The sequence below is a fragment of the Phalacrocorax carbo genome, chromosome 8 (assembly GCF_963921805.1).
Source record: "Phalacrocorax carbo chromosome 8, bPhaCar2.1, whole genome shotgun sequence".
Classification (NCBI taxonomy): domain Eukaryota; kingdom Metazoa; phylum Chordata; class Aves; order Suliformes; family Phalacrocoracidae; genus Phalacrocorax; species Phalacrocorax carbo.
In genome coordinates this window covers 46116976-46135869 of record NC_087520.1, presented here as the reverse complement: position 1 = coordinate 46135869, position 18894 = coordinate 46116976, and the positions used below count along the sequence as shown (strand labels likewise).

The 18894-nt window shown below is 49.6% G+C and overlaps 1 long non-coding RNA gene across 9 annotated transcripts in view; it reads right to left on the bottom strand.

Moving 5' to 3' along the window:
* LOC135314850 (uncharacterized) overlaps nt 1-18894 on the bottom strand; it is a 125268-nt gene that overhangs the window by 37003 nt on the left and 69371 nt on the right. For 2 of the 9 annotated variants that reach the window (XR_010374326.1, XR_010374327.1), the window contains exons 3-4: nt 7508-7575; nt 2277-6814 (exon numbers count right to left, since the gene is read on the bottom strand). This is a non-coding gene — a long non-coding RNA (uncharacterized LOC135314850). Of the gene's footprint in view, nt 1-2276; nt 6818-7507; nt 7576-18894 lie in introns of all 9 variants that reach the window. The other 7 variants (XR_010374333.1, XR_010374330.1, XR_010374332.1 and 4 more) reach the window with 7 other exon arrangements.

Below are 18894 nucleotides of genomic sequence, written 5' to 3'. Positions count from 1 at the left end.
TGTTTTTCAGCCATCTCCCCACATGATTAGACAAAGCACAACTTTATTAAACCAAAAGTGTTGCTGTTTTAGGAGACCGATTGCTATGGCAGCTTTGAAACCTTCAGCCAGCTGCTTTCTTCTGTCACTGAAGATCTAACTGCACCGCGAAGGCCCAGGCTGAATCACCTGTATCAAGTCTGTTCTGCCCATCTCGCAGGATGAGGCAGAGAAGAGGGACATGACCACCCACCCTGCTCACAAAGCACACGCAAATTTCAGCTGCTCTTGAAAGAGCAGAACACCACCTGCCGATGTGGGGAAACCGCCAAGAGCTCCCTCTCATGGGCTCAGGCTCGCTCAGGCTTTGCTGGTCAAGCAGCATTTGTCCCTTCAGAAGATTTATCCTGCATCTCTCGTTTTCCCGTGCTTACCACCAAACTCAGTAAACCTGCCATTGACCTGACTGTCACCCTGAATCTTCAGGAACGAACATCAGCAGTGCTTCCGTTCAGACATGACCACAGAAGCAGGAGGGACTGCTGCAATTTTTAGCACCAGTCATCATGGTGCTGCCTTTGAAACACACACATATAGACACTAGAGCAGAAATTTCTAGTCCTTGTTGGGCTGGGGACAGCACCGTGGCAAGAGCCAAAGGCAAATACAGAGAAAACAGAATCACTGAACTGGCAAAGAAAGGGGGCACCACTGAAATAAGGGACTGGGAGAGACAAAACACGAGAAAGAGCCGCAGACTCTCTATGGCCCTGGGTGAGCAGGAGCCAGACAGCTGTACGAGCAGGCAAATCAGGTGAGCAAAGGGCAGAGCATCAGCTGAGAGCTAGCACTGAACTGCAACAGGGACAGGTGATAAAGATATGCCTGGCCTCTGCTTTGGAGCTTTCACCTGTACCCGTGACACCTACAGCTAGCAATGTTTGTGGCCTTGACACCTCAGAATACAGGTTTACAAAAGGAACACATGGTTCTAAGGAAGAGAAACCCCAAATCGCTCCAGCTAAGAGCCTAATCCTACAAAATCCACTCCTTCAGCTACTGAAGCAAAATGTAAGTATCTGGCTGAATTTCATCGTGCTAAGATATTTAACCATTTCATTGCCAGGGTTACGTCTACTAATACAGACCAGTTCCAGTGACCACTGTAGGGAGTACCAGAGGCCATGAACAGGCCCTTCTGATGTTCAGGACCTTAATGTCAGGATGAACTTTGAGAAGGATCCTGATTTTCATCTGGGCCTTCAGCCTCCTGTCTTGTTTTTCTGAAGATGCCATTCATACAGAACTGCTTCGTTTCCCAAGTCTGCAGCACATAGACAATATCTGCCTGTAGCATCTGTGATACTTCTGAATCGTGCTGTACAGAATCATGCTGTACGGTCTCATCTCATTGAATCGTTGGCTCCATTGAACCCATGTCCAGTGGTCTGACTGCCATCCTAGTTTTATCTAGACCAGGAACAAAAGAACTGCACACTACAGCCTATCTGTCTGACTGTTTTTCATTGTATATATTTTCTCTGTCCTACAAGTGATCAGCTTGCTTCCTTTTAAAGCCTGCAGTCAGCTTTAATCTACTTAGCTGGGATTAATGAGAGATTTGTTAAAGATTTAAAGATTTTACACACTTTGCTTACAACTGTTGTTATCTACAACCATCAGGCCATAAGCCCCATGCAGACAAACTGTTCTTAATGTCAGGCACATCCATCAGGTGTACCAAGGCTGGTAACGCAATGCTGATGGCTGGTGCCTGTTGCTGGCAGACAGGTGCCTTCATGGACCCATTCAGAAAGCAGTGCTCAGACCTCTGCCTGCACCTCGTCCTTCTTGTGCAAAACTGAGACAGGGTGGGACAAAACTGGCAGCTCAAAACGCGGGCCATGACGTTGGCATCAACAGCCCACACCGTCATGGAGCTCAACACCAGTAGGAGTGGAAACTCAGGAGCGTACACCCAACCAGGCTAGCATTGCCTGATGTTGCGTGCCTTACCCAGGAGTGGTGAGGAGGGAACTGGAGGTTCCAGTGGCTACCTATTACTGTATCCCATTGCTTAAACCAGCATTGGTACTTGAGGAATGGAAGGTGCAGAGGTGACATGATTCTTTAAAACAAGGACCCTACATTGGATGTGGGAACTCTTCTTGGTGGAAATTACAGCAACAGGTAATGTTAGCAGGCACCTGGCTAAACTATGCTCTGTTGGGGATGTCCCCATGTGCAGAGAAGCCTCAGCTCACAAGTCTGCTGGGTCAGTGTTTCAGATGGCTTACCTCCATCGAGGTACGGAAAGCAAGAACTGCCAAGAAAGGCCCAGGGAAGTCTCAAGGAGGGGCCTGCAGGGAATCCTTCCAACACCGCAGCTGGCGAACCACAGAGGCCAAGCACAGGAGAACACTGGAAAAAAGCAACAAGGATCTGTCAGGTACACTCTGTTCAGCTGACAAAAACACCACCTCAGCAGAAACACAGACAATAAATGAGTGACACTGTGTGAGGGATTCCCCATGCTACCGCCCCTTGTTACCTGACCCACAAAGACCAGAAAACCTCGTCTGGTGGATATGGAAGTTTCAGTGCATATGCTGGATAAGCTTTTATTCTGCCACCCCAAAGAAGCTGTTTCATCCCTAAATACAAAGCTCAGGACATTCACCAGCCCTCAGTGCAGCATCAAAACCAAGAGAACGTTCATGAGTTTTGGTGGTTCTTTAAAAACACCAGCAAGCGACACATAGACAGAAGGCTCTGCCCGCTGGAAGGGAGGGAGTCTTCCAGCAGGCAGCTCTCCCTGGGGACACAAGGGCAGAGGAGGATGGCACGACAGGGGTCCCGGGGAGCCTGGTGCCTTGGAAAGTGAGGTAGCAGGGAAACCTGACTGTGCACTGTACCCTAAGAAAAGGAGTTGCTTCTGTTGCTTCTGCTGTCCCACATTTGCTGATATTCTTGTGACATGTGGGTTAGAAGCAGTGGCAGGGAGGGGGCACCAGGACCAGCACCTTGTCCATGGAGGGGGGAGCTCCAGACAGAGCTGTGTGTTCTCCCCAAACGGAGGCTGAATTCCCTCCAGCGCCTGCAGATTGCTCCACAGCCACAGCGGTCCTCCTCCCACCTCACAACCCCAGGCCTCGGTGCCAGCCAGCCCTGAAAGACCACCCACCACAGGTACCAGCCGGAGAACCAGCTCGAGTCCCGGTGCAGGATCTGCTGATGCTACACCAAACACCCTAACAAGTACACAGATGCTCTCCTCTCCTTTCCAGCTTGCAGGAGCTTTTGTGATGAGCAAAGCAGGGTGGTTCCCCTCGAGGTTAAAAAGGGCCCTGACGCTGCGTGGCCACCGGTCCCACGGCTGCGTGGTGTTCTCTGGGGCTACCATACCACTTTTTCCCATGGAGCTCACCCCTCCCAGCTGCTGCAGCCCCACTGCTCCCCACAAAACACCCTGCCTCCCACTGCCCTCAGCGGACACACCAGTTATTCCCGGTGGCCCTGATCCAGTCCTTTTCCTGGCACAGGCTCCAGGTCAGGCTCAGCTACCTCTTTGCTAACCGCACTGGTGAGGACCAGCACGGGGACAGCCTCCCTTCAGCGCAGGAGGAAGGTACCGAAGTTGAGCAGTCATAAGCAAAAGACGCTGTGGAGTCCGGATGTGCTGCTGCCTCTCACTTGCTGCCAAGGCAGAAGGTGTGGCAGTTTCGCCTTCCTGTCACCTAACGCAGAGTGTCCTTTTGTGTTCCCACACCAGGAACAGGTAAAAACACAATTTTTGAATTTACTCCTTGTACTGGAGATGTTCAGTATGACATCCACTGTCAGAGTCAAGTCCTGCATCTACTAAAAAAACCATACAAAGACTCACATTATTTTGAAATGGATTGCAAGTGAGCGATTCATCAGTTTAGACAGTAACTAACACAAAAAATTTTTTTTTGAAACCGAAGAGAGAAACACATATGGTTTTTACAATTGAAAAGCAGATTCTCAGGAAAAGCAAATCACGCTTTCTTGCCCAAAAGCCCTTTCAGGAACCTCCCAGAGCTGAGGAAGGCTGATGCTGAGCTGCCCCGACCCCCGGGCTCACCCACCCTGCTGCTCCTCGCTGGACGCTGCCCAGAGCGGGCAAGGCTGTGGTCCACGCGCCAGAGCCACGCCGCAGTCACAGCCACGCCACAGCTTTCCACGTGCCAGTGCCTGTTGTTATTTACCCTCTCCCGGCACAGACCGCTCAGAGCAGCGGCGTCCCTGTGTGAAATAGCTTACCTCCATCCTCCTGGTGCTCCAAGATCTCCAAATATGCAGAGAAGGGGAAAAAAAAAAACGGAAAGAAAAAGAATCTTGATACCTGTCCTGCATTTCCAAATATTCCAGAAACCTTTTCAGTGCTGAAGCTGAACACTGCTGGCTCTGGGCAGGAAACTCAAGGTCTGTCTCCACTGGCACTGCCGCCCCCGACTGACCTTGCAGCTCTTCCAAAGGTCAGGCGCGGGTCTCTGACTCAGAGCACAAGTTAGATGCAGCACACTGCAAACAAGCAGTAATCCCACCATGCCTGTTGGAGGCAAGCGTCTCAGCGCAGCTCCCTGACGCACACTGTGCCCATGGAGCTCGCTTGCCTGAAAGGCAGGGTCTCTGCTCTTGGTAAGAGCCCCAGAGACATCCAGAGCGAGACCCAGGCTGAGCCAGCCTGCACGGGACTGCCCGGCCATCGCAGTCCCAGCTCCCCTGCACCAGCCAAATGCCCCCTGGAGAAGCTCGAAGGGAGCAGGTGGGAGCTTGGCAGAGGGAGAGACGGAAAATAAACCGAGGGGGACAGGGTGGAAAGGGGCGCTTGTTTCTCATTAATGAGCGTTTGAGCTGCTGATCTCAAGGAAGACTTTGAAAAGAAAGCGCAGAGCCCTCCTGGCAGGGCAGCCAGCCCAGCTGCCCTCCCCGCGTCTCACTTTTTATGAATTCTGGGAAACACTTTTAGACAGACACTGGCACTCATAAATTATACAACTCATTTGCATATTCCAGTCATGAGACATTATGCAAATGTGACCTGATTTGCATAATGGATTCCTCTCGTCGCTTCACTTGCTTCATGCTTTTAAAAAACAAAATGAAATAAAATGAAAGCACAGGAAGGTGAAAGCAGCAAGTTCCCAGCATCGCTGCGTCTCCTCCCAGCCACACCGTCAGTCACTCTCACTCGCGGCAGAGATCGGGGTGAGGGAGAGCAAAAGCAAAAAAACAAAGCCCTCACATGGTTTATTTCTCTCGTAATTACAACGAACTAACTTTCCCCTGGTTGAGATGCTTCACCCCAAGCGATATATCTGAGCCAATTAAGGAAACGAAAAAGAGCCCTGGAAGACAGGATGAGCCTATAACAGACAGCGGTGCTCCGATGCCCCACCTCAGCAGTTGCAGGGTGCTTGGGGTGCGGAGCCCTGCGGTGGGAGACCCCACAGAGGCTGGTCATTTATGTGCTGTGATAAGCCTTTGGGGGGGACAGCTTCCCTGCTTAAACTTTGAGAGAAATCGCTTTTCTGAAAGGAGGGTGGGTGGGAGAGGTGAGGGGAGGGGTTGCTTTGATTGTTTATAGCAAAATATAGCGGTGACATGTCGGGAGGACGAGGCAGGAGCACGTCAGCCACCCCCAGCCGCACTCCAACAGGCGGACGACCGTCCGTCCATCCCTCCGCAGTTGCTGGTTTTGCTGCGGGCTCTTCCCTGCCCCCCTGCACCAGCACAAGCAGCAGAACCGTGCCAAGCGGCTGGCGTCCGTACCCTGTGGGAAAAGTTAACTGTAATTCTTCAGCTTTTAAAATCAATTAACCCGTGTGTTAATTAACGTCAAGTCGACAGGAGGAGGAGGAGGAGGGGAGAGCGGGAGGGAGGAGGGAGGAAAAGAGCTGCAAGGGCGGATGGCAGCGGAGTTGGCACAGTGCCATCCATTCAGTGGCAACGCCACAGCTCCCTGCGATCGCGGCAGCGGGTATATGTTACGGGGGCCCTGTGCGCGGGCCAGACAGTGCGGTAAAGCCAAGGGAGATTATCCAGACCCCCAGGAGCAAACGGCAGGCAGCAACCGGAGGCGCGAGTGCCAGGATTACAGACTAGGCTCCTCCACTGCAAGCCCTTCCTCGGACGCACACCGCTGTGGGGCCGGGGGCTCCCCCGCCAGCGCCGCGCAACTCGGACTTTCAGCACTTTTTCCCCCCTTTAAACGTCATTCTGCCGCAGTGGAGCCAGCACAACGGATGCTTTCACACCCTGTGAGACAAAGGCCGTCGTCTCCGCCATGACACCGCTCCGTTCCAAGCCGAGGCCGGCATCTTGGAGTCTTTAAAAATAAAGGGAAAAGGGAAATGCGAACAATAAAAACAGCAACAGAGAAAACCTCAACAACAAACCCCTTGTGCCCATTCTCCATGCCAGGGGCAACATGGGCATCTGTCGCAGCAGAAGGCGTTTGTGTGGGGCTTTTTTTTTTTTTTTTCTTTTTTTCTTTTTCGCAAGCTGTTGGCGTGTTTGCCATTCAGGTTCGTTTACAATTAACTCCAAAAAAAACCCCAACCACACCCAGCCCAGTCAACAACAAACAAAAGGGAGTAGCCGACATCGAGAGAGAAATGCCATAAGAAGCTGCAAGAATGCAAGCTACAGACGATGCCATTTGCCATTCGGACAACCTCAGGGAAAGATGCCAATTCTGCAGCTTGGGAGAGACTCCGAGAAGGGAGCACGAAGGTCTCCAAATAGCACGCCGAAGGAAGGAAGGAATACCGCTCTTATAGGGCAGGATCACAGCTGCATACAGCCTCTGCTGGGAGGAGAGGGAATGTTTATCGGCGTAGCGAGAGATGCCTGTGTATGCACATACGCACACAGAACAGTGTGCGTATGGACACACATACACATATGCACACAATGCCTCAGATAATTGCAGATTAGATGTGTGAGCGTGGGGGTGTGCGTGACGGAGATGCGTGTATACCTCTGTGTATACACACATAGGTCTGTGTGTGGGTATATATTTGTGTGCACGCGTGTAATATACATGCACACACATGCAGGGAGATGTATGTTTGTGTGCTTGGGTGAGAGAGAAAGACACAGAGTGAGAAAGACACAGACACACACACACACACACTCACCCAACGTCAGTATACATCCCACTTTTTGACCTAGGTATACACCGAAGACAAAATAAAAATCATACTCCAGCAGCAAGCAGGCAGTCAGAGATTTATCTACATTCACTGCTATCACCAGGGAGATGAATGGGGCCGATCTGAAGCCCTTTACAAGATCCACTATGGGAGTGAAGGAGGAGGAGGGATGCCACACAGACATGCACAAACTTGAAGACAGAGAGATTTGGAAGGTGTTACTTGTGAAACCCAGGTGGCACTCCGGAGGGGTGAGCGAGGGAAAGAGCCGCACAGGCGCTCTGCAGGGTCCGGAGGGCTTGGGGCTTTTGGAAGAGGGCGTCAAGGGACAGCTGGCTACTTACGTTGTCTGCGCTGCTGAGGATCCTGCAAGGTGTTCTGTTGGCACCGGGCGCTGAGCCAGGGAAGGGCACTGGAAACAAAAGGGAGAGACAAAAAAATAAAGTCATACAACGGGAATATTAATTGCCTCTCTTGCGGATTTTACAAAACACACAAAATGTTTTCTTTTTGCTTGGTTTTTTTTTTTTGTGGATTGGCGCGCTTCCCTTCTGCATGGAAAATACTAGCATGGGATTTACAGCCCAGCTACAGGGCTCGGGATTAACAGCGCTGGCATCTTTTGGGCATATTTTTTCTTTTAATGAATGAGCTTTCGCTGTTAATGAGGAATAATCGTTTGGCTAATGAGCTTTGAAACATTAAGAGAAAAGAGGGTTTTTTTCCCGTTAATCGCCCTGGTGCGACCGCATGGATGGATTACAAAAGACAGCAGTAGGAACGCAGTACAAAGGGGGGGAAACGTCTCCTGGAGTGGGATAAATGCAGAGATGGGTGATGCGTCCCTGCATCTCTCCTTCCTTCTCTCTCTCTCTTACTCTCTCTCTGCCAACTGCGATGGGTTTCCATAACTCCGCAATCAAAGTGGATGCTCGGGAAAGATTATTATAGTCAAACAGTGAAGCGTCGGCTGTTAATGTCTCCAGTGTTTAATCATCATACAGTAGAATGGTTTTATGCATATTTCATTTGCATATCATTAAACTGCGCTAGCGCGGGACATTCAGAGCTGGAGAGGTACAAAGTTGGGGGGAGAGGGAGAGCGAGGAAGAGACAGAGGGAGGAAGGTCCCTGTGATGCCTATCTTCAAAAGCCAGGGACTTGTTCCATGATGTGTCTTTCACTTTTACTAAAATCATGACGACTTGGAAACCTTTGAAGTTGGATATAACCTTGGATTCTTCTAATTCCAGCAGAGTGATGTATTAGAAAGGGGGAAATGATGCTGCGCTAGACATTTAAAGGAATATAAGCTCCAGTGGAATGGAAGTAGGAGCTCTTTGGGGAACGAACTGGCAGAGCCAGCCACAGCTTCGACAACCAATACACTTCTGGGTTAACACTAGAAAAGGATATCAGAGTAATACGAAAGAAATGAAGACAACATGTACATTAAGATGGGGATTATATTTCTCTACTCTTTTCTTTTCTTTTTAAAGGTACAAAGAAGGATGGAACCAGCGGTAATTTACACACTAATTAGCAAACAGTTGCCTCTTTTTGTGTTTGTTTTTCTTCTCTCTCTGTTTTGGAGAGGGGTGTTGTTACCGCTGAAGTGATTAATCAATTATTTGGTAGCTCAGATCCTTCTCCACTGGCACTGATCAGGAAGAGAAGGTGGTGGTTGCGGGGGGAGGAACACAGTGGGCTCTTTGTAGATCTTATACATGCACAACATATTAATTGGGGTCTTTATAAAGCTCCCTCAATAGACTGTTTCTTTCCTGGAAAAACAGCAGCTGGTTAGCCACCGTTGGCGACTCTTCAAATATCACTTTCACTGGGGGCAGTTCTGTTGCTGTTTGTTGTTGTGCTTTATTTTCTTTCCCCACGGAGGGGGCTACATGTGTGATACTACTACTGCCCACCGCTGTCGAACAGCAGACAGACAGACAATATTGGTATCAAGACAGTCTCTTGAGCTGAATGCAGAACTTTGCTTCAAAATGAAATGCTGTTTTATATTTAAATTCTCCTCCTTTCCCTCCCCCACTTGTCTTCTCCTCCAAGTCTTTGTCTTGGTTATGAATATTCAGATGAGCCGTGATGTGATTACACTGTACAATTACTTGTGTCCATGGTGGTGGTGAAGGCACTGAGGAAAGACAGAGCCAGACGAGCTTGGAGCTCATTTGGGGTTTGTTTTCTGTATATTTCCCCCCATCTCTGTAGCGCTGCGGCACATGCAGATGTCGCTGTTGTTCTTTATAAAGCCCTAATGATATGCGAAAGCATAACGACCCCATTTGGGTGCACAGCATCAACGAAATATTATTGGGGGGGAAATCCTGACTGAAGGAATGTCCACATAAATTATTTTTATTTAAATGAGTTGAAGAGGTGGTGGTGAGGCAGAGGAGGTCACATGAATACATGCATAATGTTAATACGCAGAAAGGTTATCGCCAAGGAGAAGAGGGTTTTTTGCACTGTGCTTGGGACAAACAGGCTCATTAGGGAATAGCACAGCCCACTGCGTGATTTACTTATTTATCATTACTCATACTTAAGCCAGGGCACCCAGCATGCTCGATGCCTGGAGACTCGGAGCACTGGGAGCTGGATGCCTGGACGATTCCTGGTTTTCATTCTGAAATCTCAGTGAAGCGTATAGTGGGAGGGGGACAGGAGAAGAGGAATCGGAGGGAGAATGTGTTAAGCGCCACAGCTCGATGGCAAAGGAGGGGTCCGGTGGCTGCCTCGAGGGTGGAGTGACAACACAGCAGCACGCTGGCGCTCGGACACTGGCACTGGCTGATGCCAGGCTCGCGTGCATCTCCCAAGGGAGAGAGCTCTGACGCAGCACCCAGCGGGTCCCTGCCCTGCAGCTCTGTGTCCGCACCACGGGACAGCGGGACGCGGGGCTCAGCTGCAGCTGGGCCTGGGGCAGAGCAGCTCCTGGCCCCTTGTGCCATCAGGGAGACAGCTGAGGGGTCAGAGAGCCAGCAGCTGGCCAGATCTGCCTTCACCCATTTTTCTCAGAGCAGTGAATGGTACCACTGGATATTACAAGTACAAAAATATGTGTGTGTGGAAACAGGGCTTCTTGGCTACTTTTTTCTGCTAAGAATGCTCATCTGGGCCAGGCGTTCGCACCTACCTACACCAGCAAGGCGTGGACAAAGTAAGATACGGTGGACTAGCAGCAAACAGCAACATCCTCACATCAGCTGTGTTTGACATCAGCTTTTGGAAGGTCTGTGCCTTGTGTGCTTGTCCTGCACCGATCCTGAACAGCTCTGCCTTCACAGCCTCCTCAGCCTCTACCACACCCTTGGTTGTGGGTAAGGCTCGAGCAGCAGCCAGACCTGCTCTCCAGGGAGGGAGCATCGCTCTCTTCTCTACCCAAAAAGGGAGAGGCAGGACTGAGAGGAAAGACTATCGCAGATGGGATCCGTTATGAAAGGAGCTCTCCTCTTCTCTCGTGCTGTGGGCACGCACAGACTTCACCTGAGGCTCCAGAAATGCTCCTGAGCAGGTCCTCAGCTGTCAGAGTAGGGTGGCTCCAGTGCCTCTGAAGATATGCCCTTTGTCACTGACATGGACGTGGCATGAGAACCTGCCCAAAGGAGGCTGTGGACCTCTAAGCAGGCAGTACCAGGTCTCCTTAGGCAGGCCCCATCACAAAGGGAGCGCTGAGAGCGCCAAGCAGGAGGATTATGCTCTAGTCTGTATCTGTCTAAGGACCAATGTGCAGAGGATGCAGTGACCCGTAGCAAAGAGGGAAGCTGCTGCCCAATGCTGCTTAAAAACTCCTAAGAACAGGCCCATCTAGCTGTCATCCGCCTCCAGTTCCTTCCTGCATGTCAGCAGATGCACCCCTGTCATGCACATGCACACACCCTTCTGCAAAGGCACCCAGGAGACTGAGTAGAAGGCAACAGACTGCCAGTTCTGACCAAAAATAGGACACCAGTACCGCCCCTGGGCAATAATCCTAAATCCAGGCTCCCTCTGCTCGCAGTTTCAAACAGTGTGCAAAAATTCTGGGCTCAAGGGATAACCCAGTTGTCAACCTAACTCAGAAATTAGATGTGAATATGCTGTCCTTGACCACAGAGCACTCTCAAAGGCATGACTAAGACATATTGCCGTCCTGATGAAAAGGAACTTGCGCTAAAACCAACGTAGACCCAAGCAAGCAGCCCAAAGCTGGTCTGCTGTAAGGAACTGAGCAGCCACGATCAGCTGGAGTGATTTGAGTAGATCACCTCCACTCCATCCACCCTGATGGCTTCTTGACCCCAGAACAGTGGCACTGATGGTCTGGACCTTGCAGAACAGCAACCCAAAAGGTGCCACCCAACCCTGCCCCATCTTTCTGGTCTCCAGCCTCAAAGCAGCTTAAATGCAGAGGCTGTCCACCAAAGACCAAATGGAGCCGGGGAATATGGAATATCCAAACCAAAGTGAGTCCGCAGAAAGGCTATGCACATGCCGTGCCTTGCCCTTGGCATCGTCCCAGGTATCGAATCCTTCTCCTGACCTGGTTTTGCCCTGGCAGCACAGCAGGGACCTCAATCCTGAAAGGTGCCTTTGCATGCGATGAGCCTTGCTCATTAGGAAGGGGAAGGGGTTAACCGGGCAGGAGCCTAAACACAAATCTGCCCTAAGGTGGAGGGTGAGATAAGGACTGAAAGACAGGGCATGAGGCACAGAGGTGGTGCCCCCTTCCTGTGCCAGCACTACCCTAACTGCGGAGCACAGCCGGGCAGTTTCTCCCCTGCCCGTGGGTCTCAGTGCGGCCAAGGCAGCCTGTCCACCCTGACCAGAGTTTGTTGCCAAACCCTAGGAGGTTTTTCTGAGCAAGATGGGGCGCAGGCCGCAAACCAGATCAATGGCTTTAGTGGTGACCTCACCTGGCTGGCAATTTTCCTGCTCAAAGGTTCCTACTCCTGTGACATGCAGGAGAGGGGCCAAAGGCAGGAGAGGCTGGGAACTGCCAGAAGAGCTCGTGCAGCATGCTGCCCGCTCCTGGGCAAGAGAAACCCCCAGGGAAGATGGAGTCGAGCAGCTTAGGACCAAAAGCCTAGTCAGAGTCACTCTTTTTACAGGTGCTCCCAAGGAGGGCCAGGAAGGAGACTAGAGCTGGGAAAATGAGCACGGAGTGTGCCACCTATGCAACAGGCCCGTGGGTGAGGCACAGGAGGCGGTGATGCTCTCTACGATACCGCACTGAAAGGCTGGGCACCCTGCCCTGTGCAACATGCGCTCTCACACGGGTTCTGCAAACTGTTCCAGCCTGTCCAGGCTACTGCCGCTTTTCGGCACGGGCGTGAAGTATCACCTGCAGCGCCCCAAACACTTCCCGATTACAAAACTGTCACCATTTTGAAGTGATTCTCCCCATAGAGGCTGTAGGAAGGGGCAGCTCTTATAACGCTACAGGAACCACTGCTCTGCTTGTCAATTTACCAAATACCCTGAAGAAACTGCTATTTAGAAAAAGGAAATTCAAGTATTTATAGAACATATTGCTATTCAAAGAAACGAAAGAATTGTTTTGCAAATAGTAGCACTGCTGAAAAGGGGAAAGAAGTACATCAGTCATTTGATATTACATATAAGCAGTTTATTAAAGAATTAAATATTTATAGACTATAAAGCAAGCAGGGCGATGAGTCGCAAACAGCTTGCTGAGAAGTATGTTATAAACAATGAGTCTGTCAGTGACTAATAAAGTATGGAGAACACAAATGTTTTATAAAATCACCAAGCCAGCTATGAATCTCCAAAGCTGAGATGCTGCAGGACCCACCAAGGCTCCTGCTGCAATGTAAGCCTGGAGCCAATATGGGAGGGACAGTATCTGATGAGATTTGTGGAGTGCAGACACATGCTGAGCACTCGTGGGAACGCACATGATTCAATGCCTTAGAGAGATTTAATTTTTCACATTATTTTAAACAGAGATCTATTAATAGGAAGTTCAGGAATTTTCAAAGAGTTCAAGGCACTTCCCTCTTCAGTTTTTCACTGCATCTACTCTTCCATTTCGAACAAAATTATAGTTTGCGATTCAGACAAATTCCTTTCTCTGCAAAGCCCTTTCCTTCCCTCCTCAAAAGAAAAGGCGTAGATACCCCAGGCACCAGCTTCCCTGTTCTGAGCAACCCTCTGGAGCAACGCAAGGGCTCGAGCCTGACTCAAGTTTGGAGAAAAGCACCTCTCCTCCACAGATGCAGCACATTTCCAAAGGACAACAAAGATTTTCAGAGGCTGTAAAAGACAAATAAATGGATTGTAGCCCACGAGGACAGGAACACCTTTTCGTCTGCAGGCACTGGGGGAAACTGCGATTGACAATAACTAGTGCATTTCTTCCTATGTGAAAAGGACAGGTCTCATTTTTCAACCGAATACAGACATCAGCCTCAGTAATTTTGGGGGGCACTGCTGTTTTATTACTAGTGAAGGTGAAAGTGTCTCCAGATTATTTTTTATTTTTCGTGAAGCCAACCCAAGGCCTAGACATTATTTCTAATGCAGGATAAGCTGACACCTTTGGTCATGTCAAAGCTGATCCCTGTAGCTGTTCCCACAATTTCAAGTCTTGTGGGATGGCTGAAGTTCCCAAGCGGTCTAGGCATTCACGACCCTTTAGAATTCACTCTCTCTGCCAGCCAGCAGGACTTAGACCCACTTGAAAAACCCCAGTCATCACAAATCCATTCCACAGAGAGACACTGCAGTGACTATCATCTTCCCAAGGCAGAAGGCCAAAGTGTTGTCTGCTGAGACAAGGAGGGGAGGGATCTGCACAGAGGCAGGAGCACGAGCCTAGCTGCTGCCTCCTTTTTCTCCCCAATTAAGCCCCTATGAAGGGCTGTCTCTAATTAACATAGGAATAAGCAGGTGAAGAACTAACTGGGGCTGGTGAAGACAGATTCCATTTAGGATGTAGAGAGAAACCTCATTTTGCCAGCTGTTCTTTCTGCACTTAGACAAGGTGGTAGATTTTAATCCTCTGAAATGTAATTAAGACAGATACTTTTTTTTTAACTGCTAAAATGCAGTAATTATCCAAGCTCATTTACCAGGGAAGGAATATCAGACTAAATTTTGGTTTAAATAGCAACCTTTGTTGTCTTGTGTGGAAATGATTACAGCGTAGTTTGGATCTCACCAGACTTAGGCTGACACAGGAGGTATATAGAAAAGCACAGTCCAATCAAAGGCACAAAACCCATTAGTTCCAGATGAACTGTTTGAATGGTCCCTCTCTCGAGAGCTCAGAGCCTATTATCTTCAGGGGTCTCTACAGGAAAGTGCGGTATCTCCCAGAGAGCACTACAACCAGTCAAATACTGCTCTTCCTCTGCTGGTGGAGCCATTGCTATCTACACCAGCTTCACCGGTTACTGAGCACTGCAAAAATCCTTAAGCATGATGCCCAAACCAAGACAAGATCAGCTGAGCTTCACCGTTCTTTTCTTCATACTACATTCTCCCCTCTTGAAGTCCAAGCTCTCATCTCTCTCCATACCCATACACCACAACATTTTTCACCCCTCAAATAGATTTATTTACCCCTGTGATTTTACCAAGTATTATGATATCACTCTCTTCCCCTGCAATCCTAAAATCATTGAAGATGCTGCAACATAATTAGGGTTACTTGTAGCAAGGGTGTTGCCCGTATTTATTAGACAAGCTGTTTGCAGGATACAAAGGTCTGTTCTTGACCTGTCCTCATCTCTTTTGTTGAAGATTTCAGTATGGTGCTCATCTCCTTAACCCCACTGGGCCATCAGGACACATCAATTCATGACATAACTCACTGACCCAGGATTTGACACACTTTTCAAGTCTGTATTCCTTCTTTGGATCTTTTCTCCTTCAGTCTTTATCCCCTGCCTCCAGGCACCCTTCAGCACTCCCAACTCCAGAGACCCTTCTCCATTACCAACTCTCCTCATTCCAACCAGGTGTTTTGGTGGGTTTTGTGCTCCTTTTAAAATAAGCACTGCTGAACCTGAAGCTCTTGTTCTCCCTTCCTTGTCTGCCACTGTCACACTTTAACATTGACACCTATTTCTAATGCTGACACCTATAGCTGATCTCATTCCTTACTTCCACATGTCTGCTGTAGCTATGTCACTTTGGTCATGGCTGCAGCTTTCCCTGCTCCCTAGATGTGGATGGAGTAACACCATCCTACTTTCAGACCAGCAGGATGGGCAGGTTACTAGTACTTCTTCTGTACTCTCTTCTTGCCATCACATCCCTGCTTGAAGCCTCACTGGCACCTGCCTTGATTGCACAAAAGTTGCCAGTTCCTGGACATGGAGAACATTCCCACCGTGTTTATCCACTTACCCTACAGATCTGACAGTAACACTTCATGCTTTGAATCCCTTTCTAAGTGTTTGAGAAGGTCCTTACAATTATGCACCACCATTTCAGTAAACAAAGCATTATAACCTTGCTAACAGACAGAGCACATGCTGCCCAGCTCCAGCAAACGGGATGGAAGACTTCTGTTTCTGAAGCTCTGCTTGCGCACAAGCAGTTCCATCAAGCAGATCTCCCTCAGGAGGAGATTGCCTCTTCAGGAGCACAGAGACAAACTTTGCTTTCAACATTTCAGGACAGATTGCATCCCAACTGAAGGGGCTCCTGCACTGGGAGTAGGGTGTGCACAGCTCGTTGCTTCAGTTCCTGACTTTTTGAGAGCCCTTCCCATTTGCTGCCATACTTGCAAGACACATGCCTTGTACCACTAAGTGTCTGGCACATGGATGGACATGCCTCTGTGGCAATAATTATTCAGAGCCAGGACTGCGAGGTGCCACATACATTCATCTGCCTCCTAAAGACACTAGGAAGAGATGGCAAAGTCAAGGCAGTTGTGTCAACATTCAGAGAGAACACTGCAGAATCACACTCATCTGTACATTTTATTAGCATATTCCCACTTGCTAGCATTATGACCTGCAGGAAGGAGGGTGAGGAATTCCAGCTAAGCACAGATTGAATAGATGCGTGCTCAAGCAAGCATCATACGTACAGGTTGAATCATAAAGACGTGATACTTAAAGGTGTGGTTATTGATACTCCAGTAGGCATTTTGCAGATGTCTATATGATGCTCAGCATTAGCAAGGCAGGTAATCTGCATCACGCAGGCCAGGAAACCCTAGGAATGAGTTAATGACAGCTGCCACGTGAACACAGCATCATGCTGAGCCTAGTCTATTTCGATCGGCAGTGAGTGAACACGGCATTCCCTCACAGGTATTCAAAAGGTTACATCTAAGTCGCTGCAAATTTCCCAAGTACATCTTTCCAGGCCACAAATACATGGAAAGCCTGCTTGCCATCCATGGTTCGGAGCCAGGACTTCATGAATGGAGAATGAGCTGTGTAGACTTTGTTAAAGACCAGCTGCTCCAATGGCTGTGGAGATGCAGGGCAAAAGTGCCCTGGGAGTATAGTAAGAGGACAGTCAGCCTCTAAAATCTAACACTTTCTTACGTCTTCATGATTAGAAGTCTAGTCTTGAGCAGCATAAAGTGCATGCTCCAAAGGCTCAACAGACCAGCTGGATCACACCTCCATGAAAACAAGTACTTTGTTGTCATGTATCTTACATACCTAACTCAGAATATGAACGTATTTCAGGAGAAAAATTGTCGCAAGGCACACTGTCTCCCACTGAGCAGCTCTGAATGTACCTTATACAAAGTAGATGCTATGCCATTCTCACAAATTCAGGTTTCAAACACAGCAAATATACACAAGTGCTTCATGTCTTTTGTTATATACATTCCCTATGTACATTAAGGTGGGTTTATTTTACTTTAATGGACTCCTTTAAGGAATATTTGTCATCCCGGAAGCCTGCAAGTGAGGCTATGGCTTAACACGCTCCTGCCTGCCTGGCCAGATATATGGTCACAGGATGCTCACGAAGTGCCTGGCACGCGTCCCACAGAACCATTGCCTCCCAACAGAGCACATGGGGGCGAGCGCTCTGTTTGCTGATGTGATGTATGGCTGTCATGCTGCCGGTTAGCTTTAACACCACAGTCCTTGATCACAGAAAATAGAGTCCACCTTGCCATCCCTCCATCCCATAGCAGTGAATACTGAGCATCCTGCACCCTTCGCCAAATGTCATGCTGTAGTTTTACCATGGATTTAATCTAATATGCCAGGATAACTTCCAAGGAGGAGGAAGAGTGGGATGTCCTGCCATCTCCCACATGACATTACCCCACATAAGCTTTCACCCAGACTGCCTCTCTGATCTGGCTCACGGGGCAGCTGACGGAGCACCAGTGCCAGTACAAGGGAGGGGCAAGAACAAGTGTCAAGGCTCAGAAGGGAAGAAGGGAAGATCTGACTCTCCCTTTTAGCATGGTCAGTTATCTGGGCTTAAAAAGCTCCAGAAACTGTACCCTTAGTTTCTGAAGAAGGTGTCTACACCAAAGACCATGAATACTTAAATGTTTACCTTGTGAGGACAGAAATGAGCTAACCTGAAAAATGCACAACTACAAGACTACTTTCCACAACACCTGATTAGTCCTTGGATGGCATTGCTGCCAAGGCACTTGTGCTGTTTGACATAAGATAGGTTGGGGCTTTTTTTAAATGAGAGAATTAGAAACAACATTTGGCAGTGGACAGGCTGCCTTGTAACTGCCTGTAGAGGAATTTTTCTGCATGTTGTTAAAAGGATCATGATTAAGTCACCTCCTGATTTATCCCATAGAATCACAGAATGTCCTGAGCTGGAAGGGATCCACAAGGACCATCGAGTCCAGCTCCTGTCCCTGCACAGGGCACCCCAAATTCCCACCGTGTCTCTGAGGGCCTTGGCCAAGTGTTTCTGGAATATCGCCAGGCTGGTGCCGTGATGCCTCCCTGGGGAGCCTGTGCCAGGGCTCCACCGCCCTCTGGGGGAATAACTTTTTCCTAATGCCCAGCCTAACCCTCCCCTGGCACATCCTCCTGCCTTCCCCTCAGGTCCTGTCGAGGGGCGCCTGCCCCTCCTCCTCCCCTTGGGAGGGGGCTGCAGAGCGCCATGAGGGCTGCCCTCGGCCTCCTCTGCTCCAGGCTGAATAAACCCAGGGACTTCAGCCGCTCCTCGTACTGTTTCCCCTCTAAACCCTTCCCCAACTTTATGGCCCTCTTCTGGACACTCTCCAGTAGCTTTGTATCCTTAATACACTGTGACACCCCAAACTGCACCCAGCACTCGGGGCGAGGCCGCCCCAGCGCGGAGCAGAGCGGGACAATCCCCCGCCTCGCCCGGCTGCGATGCAGGGCTCGATGCCCCCCAGGGCACGGCTGGCCCTCTGGGCTGCCAGGGCACGCTGTTGGCTCATGTTCAACTTGCCATTGACCAGAACCCCCAGGTCCCTGCAGAGCTGCTCCCCAGCCTCTCGCTCCCCAGGCTGTCTGTACAGCCAGGGCTGCCGTGCCCCAGGGGTAAACTCCCACACTTGCCTTCGTTAAATTTCTTATGGCTGGTGATTACCCAGCTCTCTAGTTTGTCTAGATCCCTCTGCAGGGCCTCTCTGCCCTCCAGAGTGTCAGCAACTCTTCCCCATTTTGTGTGTCCTGGTTTCAGCTGGGATAGAGTTAAATTGCTTCGTAGTAGCTAGTATGGGACATCAGCAAACTTAATTAGCATTTCTTCCAGTCCTGCATCCAAGTCATTA